Source organism: Anarrhichthys ocellatus, unplaced genomic scaffold, assembly GCF_004355925.1.
Source record: "Anarrhichthys ocellatus isolate YVR2014 unplaced genomic scaffold, GSC_Weel_1.0 scaffold58, whole genome shotgun sequence".
Taxonomy (NCBI): Eukaryota; Metazoa; Chordata; class Actinopteri; order Perciformes; family Anarhichadidae; genus Anarrhichthys; species Anarrhichthys ocellatus.
In genome coordinates, this window is record NW_022280088.1 from 2,448,801 (window position 1) to 2,464,728 (window position 15,928).

The 15,928-nt window shown below is 37.6% G+C and overlaps 1 pseudogene; it reads right to left on the bottom strand.

Moving 5' to 3' along the window:
- Window positions 1-4,797: 4,797 nt before the first annotated feature.
- On the bottom strand, window positions 4,798-14,679 carry LOC116396677 (arachidonate 15-lipoxygenase B-like; annotated as a pseudogene).
- Window positions 14,680-15,928: the final 1,249 nt, after the last annotated feature.

Consider the following 15,928-nt stretch of genomic DNA (forward strand, 5'->3'; position numbering starts at 1 on the left):
AACCACCATAGCAAAAATAAATCCAGAGGGCAGAGCCAATAGCTAACACAATTGTGTGTATTCGCCTGTATCTCTGTGTTTGTAAATGTGTGTGTGTTTTCCTTTGTGTGTTTTCCAAATTATCTCTTGAAGGGTAGCAAAGTCAGGCATTTCTCTCTCTTTTCTCACAAGCATGCACCCATACACATATAAAGTGGCAGAGCACACAGTAAGAGAGGGAAATATCAAACACCTTTTCAGTTCATGAAGAATAAAGTATGAAGCCTCTGGCTGAATGAAGGTGAAAGACCTTCTCAGACTCTGTTACGCTTGTTCCATGGAAACAAGAAATCTATCAGTGCTAATGGGACATTAATGAATGCCATACCAGGTGATTAATGGTGAGGTTAAATATGAGGGAATGTTCACAGAGCTAAACAGTAGTGATGTCCTCCATCATGCATAAGAAGACAAACAAGGAATGGAAAAAGGTTACTTCTAAACATACATTTTTTTGTTTTACTTTCTAAATTGCCACTGAATTACTACTGTATTACCATTTGAATACTAGCTCATTTTTGGAAGTGCTTAGTGTTACATTCCATAGAGCTGAAGGAGGTAAAGGACATTCAACCACAATCAATCTTTTTTTCTTGTCTGTTGAGTGCCCATTTGCTGACCTTTTGTTTATCTTTTACTGCAGTTATTCAAGAGCAGTCTGGTCAGTTTTAGCTAACTACCCAGATCCCTTTACAGAAGATTCACGTTGAGGTGTTTATCAGCAAATAAATTGATGAATTTTGTGAATAATCCTCAGATTCGTCTGTCTGTTATCTCATAGATTAATCCATCATTATGATAAAAAGTACTCTGTGTACCTAACAATGCTGAAGTCAGACAGTAGATCTGCACACTGGAGGAGCTCCCGGTAGATTTCATTTAACAGAGCGTTTCGATGTAACAAAGATGTTTGTTAGAAATTGTCAAGTTATCAAGGAGCTTATCTGTCGTGTTGAGGTAGAGGTCTTCCATATTAGGCTGGCAATGACTTAACAGAGAAGCATTGGTTCTCAAAGAGGGCCGTAGCTGACATTAATTGGGGATAAAGTTTCACAGTCGCAAACACACGTGTACACACACACATGCAAACACGCACACACACACAGAAAGTAAGGGATAAAAGGAAGAGGTAAAGAAGGAACAAGTGAAGTTAGCAAAGAAACAAAAAATGAACAGCACTAATGAAGAAAACATTGAAGGCGGTACCAAGGTAAGAGGAGCCAGCTGTAAGCTTTCATTTTTTTTAACATCATCTTTAAATCTTTTAACTGTTAGTCAGTTGATACAACTGGATACCTGATAATTGTGTGAGGAAATTACATTTCTTAAATTAGAAAACAACAAAAAGCATGAACCCCCATTAAGTCATTGTTGGTGATTAATTGTGTCACATTCATTTACATTTTTCATGTGATTTTTGGGTTCTGTGTTGCATTATTTGCTGCTTGAAATATATGTATTTTTAGCCAAAAAAGTGTAGGCCTAAATCAGGAGCCTGTGCCACAAGCTATTATGATGGTCTCCAGCTAACTTGAAAGATTAGCTCACACACCCTCCTTGAACCTTTGAAATCAAGTCTAGTGCTTTTCATGGTGAGAGGTGGTTGTTATATTTGCCTTTTGTCATTAAATGTGTCTTAAAGTGGTTAGTAGTACTGTTATGTAAGTAAAAATGTGTGTGTAAAGAAAGCCAAAGACAATAATAAAATAATAACATAATTTAGATTTCAGACGCAGGCCTCAGGTCCTGGTGATTCTTCATAGTACAGTAGTAGTTTATTGGAGAATGCATTAGGGCACTGGGACTACAGTTGTGTTCTCCACTTCACTCATTTATTTGATAACATCAAACAAATTAATTTAACAAAAATTGCAATTGCATGCAAGAATAAAGAGCTCCTAAAATTTAAACAAACAATGAGTGGTTATTAGACGGCTCTGACTTAATGCAAGATCAATTTCTGTGCTTTAGCTTTTTAGTATCTTCAAATATGGGATCTAGGACCAACCACTTCCTCTGGATGAAGTAACAAAATGTACCAATAATTTCTCTCATGCTAGAATAGCCGGATAAAAGTATCAAACCACCTGTTAAAATGCCCCAGAAATCAGGAAATGACTACTGGCCCACCCACATTTTCAGTGCTTCCTACACACTACATTGCACAACTACTTCCACTGAATAAATAAATAAATGATAATACAACGCTGTATTGGCTATTGACAGTGTGGTTTTTTGAGAAGACAAACCATGAAGATTTAGGACTGCAGTTCGATTTGTAAACACGATATTGCAATGACTGCTTTTAGTTTGAACATACTTTGAAAATCCAGTGTAACCAGCTAAGAAGATGGAATGAAACGGGCGTCCTACAACCCACAGCGGTCAGAGATGAAGGCCAAGATGTAACAAGTTGAGCACGGCTTTTCCGGAGCCCGTTATTGCACGCCAAATGCAATCTCCAGAGGGGGAGTCTCTGGGGACCGTTGGTGACTCAAGTCGTTCACCTCTGAATGTGTAGGGGAGGTCCATGAATGATTAAATGAATCAGTGCAGAGAATAATACAACCTCTGCAAAAAAAAGGGATGTATTGGCTTTTGACAGTGTGGTATGAAACTACATTGAAAGTTATTTTCAACCAAGTAAAATCCAGCACCACTCTTTGATGTCATGAGCTGCCATTATTAGCTGTGGGTAAACTAAATGGAGGGAAGCCTCCAGGTAAAATAAATACACAGGCGGTATACATCACATGGTAGCAGGATGACTTTGTTGAGAAATGATCCCATTGTTTATTCTGCTCACTCTGTTTCAATCACAACCCCGACTTGATAAGATACAAAAATAGATAGGCAGGCGGATCTTGTGTTCTTTTTACAACAACATGAAAGTCTCAAAGTTCCCAGAAAGATAATCCATTTTAATCTGGTTTTATTATTAACAAAGTTACATCATCATTGCATGATAGTGCAGGTTTGAGTACATCGATAATTAACAGAACATCAGAATCCTATCACCACTGAGTTTCATAGACAATATGACACAAGACAAGCACAGCACAAGGCTGATCTGTCGGAGCAAAATTTGTGATGAGTCATCTGTGGTGGAAATTAATGTATTTCCTTGTGAGAAATCAAAAGTATCTTAAGCTCTCTCTCTTTAAGAATTTATTACAGGATAAGACATAGAAAAATTATTTATTGTGTACAAGTTATCAAACATGATTCAATGAATACTAACAGAGTCAACTAAAAACAAACAGAGTCACAGATGTTGGGACCTGACCATGTGGCCTCGCTATGTGCTTTGAGACAAAGAACATCAGGCCTTCCTTTTTGCCGAGCAAAGGGTTCATCCTGATTCGAGTTTGATAAAGACCAAACCCCCACTAAGAAAAGTTCACATCAAGGTGTGAACTCGTCACGCAATGCAACACTGCAATCTAATTGGCCGAGAGCCACATACTCCCCAGGACCCCTGTGGTTCAGCCAGTGTTGCCAACTTAGCGACTTTTTTTGTAGATGACTCCCTCCGGGGACTGTAGTTTTACATTGCAGGGAAACCAGGTGTCTTCTGGGAGCAGAGCGAGATACATTTTTGTCATCTCAATCTGCACCAGCTTTCCAAGAGAGGTGGGGCAGGACACGGACAATTTTGACTCGTACAAGCATATGTTTATATGCACCATGTTTAATTTGATTTCTTTAGCACATAAAGTTGACTGAAAGAAGCTTGATTGAAAGTTCCGTCTGACGATGACACAGAGCTAATACTAGTTATTTCTAACAAAACATATAGTTATTGCTCTGTAGATCAATTGCCAAACAGCAAACAGGCTCACAAAGAGAACAAACTGGAAATGAATTAGCAGTGAATGTGTGGCACTGAGTGTTTGAGAAGACAGGAAAAAACTACAGAGCAATATCACACTCTTTATGATTGAACCAATCTATGAACTGTCTGAAACAATGGATATCCGCAGCCCCAAATGGGCCCCAAAAAAAATTGCCTCGCGCTATGCACGCAAACATGCCACTCTTCTTGGGGCGACTGTGGCTAAGTGGATAGCAGGGCCGTCTTTCAATCAGAGAGTCGGCGGTTCAATCCCCGGCTCCGCTAGTCGCATGTCAATGTGTCCTTGAGCAAGACACTTAACCCCAAAATTGCTCCTGTAGCTGTGCCTACGGTATAGAAATGTGATAGAATCTGAATTGTAAGTCGCTTTGGATAATAGCGTCTGCTAAATGACTGTAATGGAAGCCCCCCTCTTTCTTTGAATCCTAGAAACGCCCCTGCTGACATGTATTTTCATATATTTACAGGTCAACTGACTTTAAACAGAAACATGTTAGATATAACATCTGTATTCACTTGAGAAGCCTTAGTAACTGTAAAATGCAGACATTTGATTGTAGTCGGTAATGAGTTTTTTTCACGCTTCTATTGTTAAAATGGCGGAGGTCATTGAAATACTTCTGCTGACTAACGCTAATCTAAAAGATAGTTCGGTTCTATGAGAGCTGGAGTTAGTTTTATATATGTGAATTGAGGGAATGGTTATATCAACGTAGTTAAGGAATGAGCCAGTGTCAGGCTGGAGAGCGAATTACATGTACTGCTATTTGAATGCTAATCGCTGCTAGCATGCTTATGTATTAGCTTATGTTATTAATACCATATGCTATCCCTCCAAAGCCACGCGGTCAGATGAGAATGTTTTAAGCTATATCATTTACAAAATAAGAGTTCAGTCAGTATTCACTGTTGATGTTTCTTTATTATCATTTCTGTGAGAAATCATGTGAAAAGAGAATTTAGACTGGTATGGAAAGTAATGTGTTTATGGCATTTTATCTGAGTTGGCAATGAAAGTGAAATGTTTGCTATGAGTTATATTTGTTATAGAGTAGCTAACGTAAGTAGAGCAGAAGAAAGCCGTCAGTACATGATGAGCAAAGTGTAATCAGAACAGAGAGCGCTTCTGACCTGACCTGATGTATTTTCATATATTTGCAGGTAATTAAATGTGTTGCACTAGAGTGAGCTTCGTGTCATTCTTGGTCCTGTAACAAATGGCTACAACACAACACATATGCTGTAGAGTTGTCCCAGAAAAAATAACAGATGAAATCATTCTTGTGTTGAAAAAGCAAAAGCAAATGTAAGATGTGGCTTATGATTAAAAAACAGTACATTTTTACTTCAGTCAAATCAATCAGCATACAACGATCACATGCAGTGTTGAATTTGGCCAACATCTGTGGAGGTCACACCTTCTAATATTCAAGTGCTAACACTATTTTCTACCACCTTTGGATCCAGGTATGTGTATGGGATGTCCATATTCTTGTTTCTGTCTGTGATGGCCTCACTTAACACTTGAAGCTCTCCTTGAAAATCCTTGATCAGCTTGCAGGGCATCGTCTCACTAAAATGCTCCACTGGGTACTGGCCAAGAAAGACCTGATGACATTAATGATACATTTAAAAAAATAAATATTTTGAGTGATAAAAACAGACTTTTGGCAATATACAGTAATGTACAGTTTCAGTTGGTGGGACTCAAATGACCTACACTTAAAACAACTTAAACATGAATTTAATTTATGTGATTAAAGACTTGGGCACTTACAGAGTCAGTGGACTGGCTGCTGAGTAGCCACACGGTGGCAAGTATCTGAACCGTTGCGTTGACATCAGGGAATGTCTTCAGCATCGTGGCCTCACTTGTTGTCCCCTTTGTGGTTGGTGGAGGACGTTGTAGGGTGAGGGGATTGTTGGGCATCCAGCCAGCGTAGTCATACTGTGAAGAATGAATGATTGACAGATGACTGATTAATACGGTTTGAAGCTACGCCATATGTCAGTCTGTCTACTACTTTGGTCCACACTGAAATATTGGATTGGAACAAAGACATTCATGGTCCCCAGAGGATGAATCCTAATGACTTTGGTGATTCACTGATTTTTCTTCTAGTGCCGACATGAGGATAACATTCTTGGTTTTCAGAGGAATGTCTCGACAACTTTTAGCTGGATCATCATTAAATTTGGTTCAGACATTTATGTTTACCTCAGGACGAACTGTAATAACGTTGGTGATCCTATGACTTTTCATCTATCAGATCAAAGTTTTTATTTGTCCAATACTCTGTCTTATGACCAAATACCTTCAAAACTAATGACATTCCTACCAGCCTCAGCTGTACTTTGTGTTTTGTGCTGATTAGAAAAAACTTGCTGAGGCTCGCATGTTAACATGGTAAACAAAGATTGTGATCTCATAAACATTATACCTGCTAAAAGTTAGCATGTTAGCGTTGCCATTGCAAGTATGTTAGCATTTGTTGTTTACAGCTCAAAGCATCACCGTGCCAAAGTGCAGCCTCACAGTCCTGCTAGCATGGCTGTAGACCCTTATGTTAGACTTGCTAACAGTAAAAACCTCATGAACCCATTCCATAAAAATAGCATTATTATAACTGAATTAAAAGACCGTACCTGTCCAGCATTCACAGCCGAGTGCTGTCCTGAGCAGGTGAAGATCACCATGGTGACAAACTTGACCAACTCAGCCACGGTGGTGAAGATCTCTGGAATTCCTGACAATTAGAGGGAATAAACTGCATTCATTGTCTGGAAGACAACATTTAAGTTTGACTTCTGTTTGCATTAAGATCATATAATGGTTCATAAATGTGCACATTCATCATCATTAAGATTGATCTTGTCTTTAAGCCCACCTGTGCCGACTTGGGAAAGGAATCCATGTTCAAAAATGTCCAAAATCCACTTTTGCAGTTCAGAGTCTTTCTGGACCTCAGTGTCATTGTTGTAGTAGAAGCTCAGCACTCCCTTCACATACCTTTGACAAATGTGGATAAGTTCTGTTAAACACATTCCTAGTTGAATTAGGCATTTTTTTAAATACACACTCTCAAGACATTCTTTTGTAAGACAATTTAGGGCCATCTCTTTAGAACAATCAGTTCTGTTATATTTAAGAATTTGGTGCAATAGCTTATTCAACACATTAAAGAAATAATGTGACATTTTCTGAAACTTGCCCATTTTCTTTCTTGTTGAGAGTGAGATGAGAATATCAATATCTCTCATATTTGTGCGTTAAGTATAGCTCTACAACCTGGTGGCAATCAGCTTAGCTTAGCCTAAATACTGGAAACAGTTAGCCTGGCTAGCTTTATGTTTACAAAAAATATACCTACCAGCACCTCTAAATTTGATTAATTAACACATTGTATTTATTTCATTTAAACTTTACACTAACAGGAAATAAATTAGTTACATGCCACATTTCATTCTTGGTAAACAGTAACCAGGTGCAGGGACTTCCTGGAGTCTTCTGGCTCTCTGGCAACCTCACAGTGACGACAAATAACCAGGATTAAACAAACAATATAAAATGTTGAAGGTGCTTTACAGGCGTTGGGAGGCCTATTTTTGATATTTTGAGAGATCTTCCAGTCTTTGTGCTGAGCTAGGATAATCACCTCTTCATTGTAGCTTCATACTTAACACACAAACATGAGAGTGGTATTGATCTTCTCATCTCTTGGCCAACTCTTGGAGAGAAACTAAAAACTTGTATTTCTGTATGTTGAATTATTCCTTTTAATTAACCTGAAAATAAATTTATATTTCATATTCTGTAACTCCATTACAGTGCCCTCTGTCATAATACAAGTTATTACATTCAGACATCACCTGTCTTTGTGTCAACCACACTAATGATTGCTTTTTATTGAAACTGAAGCCTTCAATGTTGAAGGGTAGGGATGCCCCTTCTCTAATCTCGCAGAAGTTCTCAATCAAAGTAGTTCAGGCTGTTTCATTCAGAAAACTTTACAGCCAATTGCCCATCTACTCAATTAAGAGGCAGATCCCTCATTTACTGAATTGTCATATTGTAAGTTATTGTTAGTCTAACTTGCAGCAGTTCCTCTGGTCACTGCTATGGAGCATATGTTTCAAGATAAACTGTTCGTAGGAAATTGCATTAACATGGACTAACTGAAAGAAATTATGCAAAGAAACTGTTTGTAAAGGGCAAAAGAAGGGAAAAACCTTACACATGTTGCAGCTTAACTGATCCTTTATGAGAAACCAACTGAGTGACATAAGAGAATAAAAGCTAGCTAGAGAGGGGAGGATTTAGAGCTCTTGTTTTCCAATACCAGGACACCTGTACTACCTGTGGATGATATCCCAAAGCTTGAGTCCATCATCCCTGTAGTAGAAGTTCGGTACATCCTCCAGCCCACGCTCAGCAATGTCGTCTGGTATGCAGAGGGAGCGGTAGGTCACTGAGGACAGTGATCTCTTCAGGAGTGTCTCCACACCCTCTCCACCAGAAGCTGCAAACTAGGAGACATTCAAATATGTAAGGATTATAGTTTGAGATAAATAATGTATATGACATTGAAAATGTAAAAAGATGTTTAGATATTTAGATGTTTGTCTTTTCGTACATGAGTGAAAACTCCAGTCTCAGATATTAGTAGACCTCGAGCCAAGTTGTTGATCTGTAGAGTGTAGCGAGTGTGAGGTACAAGGAGCTGAGGGAAAGAGGAAAACTCTGTTAACTTCAAAGCACACATCTTGATGCTTCTATACCATTCAGCAGTGTCACATTTTTGAAAATATATGCACACTAAAATTATGATTCATCAACATTGGAAGACACAAAACTCAGCAAGTTGAAAAAATTACAACTCTAGTAAAAGTTCCATATTCTCCCTGTACCTTGTACAGCGGATGCACCATGGGCACGTTGCGCAGCAGTGACACTGCAAAAACTTCAGCCAGCAAATGAGTGCGCAGCAGGTGAACATTGAGTTCATGCTCATTGAAATCTGCACTTCTCACAAAAATCTTGGCCGTCAACCAGTCGTACTCAGAGTCAGTAGGAAAGAAGATGGGATTATCATCTGCTGGAGTCTGCTTCAGCTGCAGGAGAAGGAAGGGAGGTGTGGTTAATTCAATCCATACAATATATTGCCAGTAGTGGTCAATAACGTAAACCTGTTGCCACTCTGACGGCAACAGGTTGATGACACCTCATTTGACCCAATAGGAGCTTCCATAGCCTGGTCACATTCTGGAACAGTCAACGAGAGTCCGCTTTGAAAGACAATGCCTGCCTCTCTTCTTTGGGTAATGCTCGAGCCAATTGCAACAGATCTTGTTCAAACTCAGGTTTCATATAGCCAATGAAATTACAAAGAGAACGCTGTGCAGATTCACGCAAAGTAAGCTGGGTAAACGTTTGCGAACTCAAATCTCGCACCGTCAGTGAGGTACTTGTTACCGATCTTGAACACCAAAGTGTAGTTAGTGAATCTGTGAAAGTTGACAATGGTTAAATATGTTATAGTTAACCATACATCAACATAAATAAACTATAGTTTGAATTTCGGACATCTGTGCATTTTGACGTGGTGACTACGAGCATCCAAATGCGCTTTTACACGGACGTACTCTTAGTAAACCATATGTAAAATATTCATTTTCTGTCGTATTGTTATCAAATTTGAACTTGTACTAGGTACTGTGACTTCATGCTATAGTACCATTGTGTTTTCCAGCTAATAAGTCCCAGCCATGGTTATCTGCAGGCATCTGTTGGCCAAAAAGAATCCAGGTGGAAATAGCTTCATTAGCTCAATGCCAGTAGCACTTACAGTGATTCTGACTTGTTGGGAAGAAACGTCAGAGTGTTACCTTTCAATAGAGACTAAAACCATACATGTACTCCCAATGGTTCAATAAGAGCTGTCAGTTTACTTTGGGTATGCCTTGGATTGGCGTTTTAGGCAAATTTTACAGGAGTGATAAGGATTTTTTGAAATTGTTGTATGTGTACTATTAGGCTTCATCTGCTTTTCAGTTAGATAGATAGTTGTTGATCTCTAAGAGCAAATTCACAAGTTATTTGAATCCCATGTCAGAGCACAGGGTCAACTTGAGAAGAGAAACCCGAGTTCAGAAGATCCATATTAACATCTTATAACTACTGGTTGTAGTATGAAAACTACCCGATCTAATGCCTAAATTCTCATGTTTTTGGCCAAGGAAAAGGGAGCCAATCTGGCAATTGCAATGAAAAGACTTTATATAATGCTTTTTCTCTGATCCACATTATTCATATATGTTTTCACTCTATTTGTGTAATTTAACTAAAGGTATTTCTGTCTTCTCTGTACATATGACATCTATAGTATTGCATGTCTGTCCGTCCTGGTAGAGTCATCACTACAATAAAATATTTGAGTGTTAATCTCACCTGAATAGCAATTGGCACCAGCTGATCATCAGGTGTTTTGTGAAGCAGGACGAGGGGAGCCATCAAGTACTGCTTCTTCCCGTTGATGATACTTGTTTTCAGCCCATCCAAACGCTTGTAGTCACACAGGAATATGTTGCCTTCCTGTTTAAAACATTTTTTTTCAGTTTAAAATTGTATTCAGATGCATACAGTGTGAAGAGTAATCATACAAAGTAAACGTAAGTGAATGTTAGTGCAACATGCTTTTTCAAATTGAACATGTCATGAAGCTAAATATGACTCAAAGATCAATCAAAGTCAAGACATTCACCTTCATTTCATCTTCCAAGCTACGCTGACCACCGAGGGAGACCATGTCATCACTGACAGGAAAGTTGTTGGGCAGGACTGAACAACGTCGGATCAACATGGGGTTCAGACCGTTTAGAAACTGGTAGCCAAAGAAAGCGTCCTCCTTCCAATGATCCTGAACATATGCTAGAAAAAAAAGTTAAACTTCATTGAGTTATAAACTTTGTACTAGAAAAACTTCCTCTATCACAGTTATCAGCTTCACTCTATGTGTTGCACAGACTGCAGTCACAGACATGGCTGGACACTGTCTATAGTTGCGTCAAAGTCTTAATTGTATGCAATTAAATAACATGTTTTAGGTAGCATCATGTATATCCGAATGAACATAGTTGAATCATGCATACAGTTACCCGTACTGGTAACACTTTATAATAACTACACACTGTGAAGCATTAGTTAAGTGTGAGTAAACACTTAATTCATCATTTATAAAGCATTGTTCCTACATTAACACTCATTAGTATGCAATTCATAACAACAGTTATAAATGTTTTATTCTTGATTAATAAACCCGTCTATTATGTGTTTCATGATTGCGTTTTCATACTTTATAAATTATGGATTCCCCATTTGTAAATGAAGTATTATATATTTTACAAACCAATTATTAAGGAGATGATTAATAAGATCATTGAGATGTACATTATTCATCCATTTATATATATATAATGATTTAGATATGCACTAATGGTTAGGGACTATGTTAATATATGCTTTATAAAGGCGTATTAATGATTAAGTCATGATTAGTTAAGGTAGTTACTACTCGTTAGTAAAGTGTTTTGCGTGACCTCATCTAAAGTGAGGACTATTTATGCCTTACAAAGCATTTATAAATTACATTGAAAGGTCATCACTGCCTCAAAACCCATAGTTTTTCAACAGAAAAGGCAAATAGACAACAAAAAGTGATAAATAACATATCAATATTTAATGCAAGATGCAAACAATATACTCTTAAATACAAACCTCTCAGACATTCAATCATGTAAGAAACAAACAAACAAAGACATTCTCCTTCAGGAGAACATGGCTGGATATAAAACATTTGTAAATATACGACTGGAGCTAACCAGGAGCTTTGCATATTAGTTTACATTTACTTATTTAATTATTCATTTCATACCAAGCATATCGATCTCATTCACTCCACTCATATGAACAGATAAATGATCATCTAACATTGTCGTTATCGTACAGTTAGCCATCTGTCACCTGGATTGCTCTATTTACAACGGAGTTGACGCGTTAGCGTGTGCCTGTCTCAGGACCTCTAGTGCTAGCTGGAAGGCTAGCTAGATACTCATCGTACATAATGTGGACGTGCCAGCAAACTAAGAATCACACTGACGGGCATTGGAGGCCCAGGTTTGTCCTACATTGATGACGTATGAAGCGGGATTTCGCTCGATTTCACTTATTTCGGTTATTGCAAAAAATGAGCAGATTCGGCCGGCTGCCATCGGGTTATGCAACTGAAGAAAAGTGCGAACAGTGGAGATCGATATGCTTGGTTAAAATGAATAATTAAATAAGTAAATGTAAACTAATGTGCAAAGCTCCTGGTTAGCTCCAGTTGTATATTTACAAATGTTTTATATCCAGCCATGTTCTCATGAAGGAGAATATCTTTGTTTGTTTGTTTCTTACATGAATGAATGGCTGAGAGGTTTGTATATCGTTTGCATCTTGCAATAAATATTGATATGTTCTTGATCAATTTTTGTTGTGTCTATTTTCCTTTTCTGCTGAAAAATTATGGGTTTTGAGGCACTACTGGCCTTTCAAAGTCATTTATAAATGCTTTGTAAGGCATATAGTCCCCACTTTAGATGAGGTCATGCAAAACAGGTAACTACCTTAATCAATCATGAATTAACCATGAATTGCAGTATTAATACGCATTTATAAAGCATATATTAACATAGTCCCTAACCATAAATCATTATATATATATAAATGGATGAATAATGTACATCTAAATACGTTCTTAATCATTTACTTACACTTTATAAATGATCGTATTAATCATCAACTCCTTAATAATTGGTTTGTAATATATATAATACTTCATTTACAAATGGGGAATCCATCATTTATAAAGTATGAAAACACAATAATGAAACACATAATAGACAAGCTTATTAATCAAGAATAAAACATTTATAACTGTTCTAAATTGCATACTAATTAGTGTTAATGTAGGAACAATGCTTTATAAATGATAGATTAAGTATTTATTCATACTTAACTAATGCTTCATGGTGTGTAGTTATTATAAAGTGTTACCCAAGTACTTCATAAAACTACCATGATAGTACCTGATATGTCAGTCTGTTGGCAGCAGAACACCCGATCGATAGCATCCATATTAGGCCAGTTCTCCGTAGAGTCAGAAAGTCCCTTCAGTTCCAGCATTTCCAGGCTAGAAAATAAAAGCATAAATTAACTTTATTGTTATGCCTTGAATCATTTTCATAGGCTGGTACAGTTACTGATATCTGACAGAATTGAAGACCTCACCTATTGTTTGCTGTGAAGCGAAACTCTGTTGCCTTGGTGAAGGAGAACTGGACCTCTAAAGGCAGATCAAGAGGGTGTGCTGCCTTTATGCAGTGGGGTATTCCCTCTACATACACATCCCAACTGGTAAATAGACAAGAGCTGAGTAATGAGGAACTTTGCACATGAGATACCAGTGAATAAGCAGTTTTAATTTAATATGTAAGCATAATATACTCAACTTGACTTCAATATTGCAAAATACATTTCAATAAACCCTGGCAGGTGTAACAATGTCATATGGTGGTTAATTTTCTCCCAAAAGGGCGTAGATAAACGTTAGTTTTGGGGTGTTTAAAGTTAAAAAGTGTAAAAGCTCTGATTGCTCACCGATAGTCTTCCCCTCGCTGCTTCAGCTCCTGATCCCGACTGTACTTGCCAAGATCATGGTCGTCTTGAAAGACTCTCAGAGCTTGAAGAAAGAAATAACAACACGGTTTTAAATTGTTGATAAATACAGCGAGTTGGTTACTCCAGCCTCCTTATAGACCAGCATTTCCTTCTTTTATGTCTTCTGTGGTCAGTGAACAGCATACAGGATGACAAGTCTAATTCACACAAACCTGTTCCCTCTCTGAAGCGGTGCACCTCATTGTCAGTGATCCAGCGGTAGATGGGAAAGTTGTAGGGATCTCACTTCCACCTTGGCAGGGAACCAAGTGTCTTCACGGAAGAGTGGGAGAGGCTGTTTATCTATCTCAATCAGGACCAGCTTTCCAATGGAGACGGGGCAGGACACAAAAAAAGGGGCCACCTGGAGTTATGACAGAAATGGGTTGCATATTTGAGAACCAAGAAGTGAACTGTAACATTCCAATGGTTGGCATACAATACTGAATGTAGAAGGATGGACAATATAACATTTATTCAATGCATGAATATAATATAATAATATTTATTTGGAGCTCAATATGTGGACTTTTTTTGTTGCTTTAGTCACCCTTGAGTCTGCAGGTTAAAGAGCACATATCCTGTTGCTGCACAGGGTTTACATCAGCTTCTCTAAATTGATATTCAATTCAATAATCTGAAGTTGAAGAAGAGTGATATACATTTAGAGAAGGATATTTCAGACTTACTGCTCCTCTGATGAAGTTTATAGCCCCTTTGAGGCTTTTGAGCCAGGTGCGTTGGCTCTTGCCATCTGTGCCCACCAGCTTAATATGGACATTGTTAAAAGTGCTCGCAGTGGAGAGATCGCCAGTGGCCACGGTCACTATATAATTCACCATTTTCACACTGGCAAGCAGAGGAATCCTGGTGGGGAGAGAAAAATAATAACTATGAAAATGACATTGGCAAAAGATATAAGAACTAACATTAAATGTTTTTTCTCACCAATCTATTACAGTCTAATCTTTTAAAAATAATTTCTTGAAGCATCTCTCTTACCTAACCAAGATGCTCCTGTGATGAACTACTGTCTTAATGTAAGTTGTAGTGGACGTCCACCGAGAGTTTATAAAGCTGAAATATCTATGACTCTAATCATATGTCTGGGGCAGATACGATTCTAGAGAAGTTGACACTCCCCAGCAAGTTTTTTTCCGTTTAAAAGACGTTTAAAAGACGACTATGTCTCACTGGTCACATCAGGGAATGTGGGAGCATTCTATTTGTTGGGTATAATATGTATCTATCTGTGCATGTACATATCTGTCACCCTCTACTGTTATTTTTATTTTTTGTTTCTGCTGAGAAACAGTCAGTAACGCCCAACAACAAAACATGCCATTGATAACTTTATTTGAAATATCTCCAAGTGCCTATGTGTACCTTTTGATGTGCCTTGTTCTGTCTTGTGTTTGTGTATTGTGGAAAAGACAATAAAAAACATTTGTTAAAAAAAAAAGACGACTATGGCCCCTGTTGAAAAGATGTTTAAAATTAGTTCAAACGTTACATTTTTTCACCAACTATTTGAAGACGTTGATTGAACCTTCACGTTAAGACCAGATTTTAACGGGATTTGCAATACAAAAATGTTTCTTCCTCTACATTGTGCTAATAATATTATATCTTTATTTTAGATGTTTACAAAGAAACCACATCAACATTTCTCAGTTGAAAGTCAACATTTCAAATCCCAGTGAAATATGGTCTAGAGACACTGGTGATGAGTCAACCAGTGCAGGCTAGTTTAAGATTTGTATCTTTGGTAGCTGATGAAGTTATATATTGTTTCTGAAAATATAAAGCCCACTAATAACTAGACTGAGCTAACGTAACTGTTGCTAAAATGCTTGGATTGTTAAATCTGTTTACAGTGTTGTGTTACTGTGTTGAGCAGCCACCATAGTCATACTGTGATGAATGAACACACCAGATCAAAAATATGAAAAAGAATTATGCATAAACCATATCAAATATCAATATTATATCAATAGCATTCATGATTTTTGTGAGTGCTCTATGATATAACTCATTCGTTTGCATTAAAAATAATTCCAAACAAAGAGATAAACAAATTGAAACAATTCATTTTTTGTTTTGTTTTTACCTACAGAAGTGATAGATTGCAATGATGCACCTGTCCTGTGCTGGCCTGATCAAGTCAACCTCACCATTGTTACAAACTTGACCAACTCAGTCACGAGTCTTTATCAAAACAGCAATCATTTATATATTTAGATTAATCAAGAAGAAACCTTCTTTTCTAAAGAATG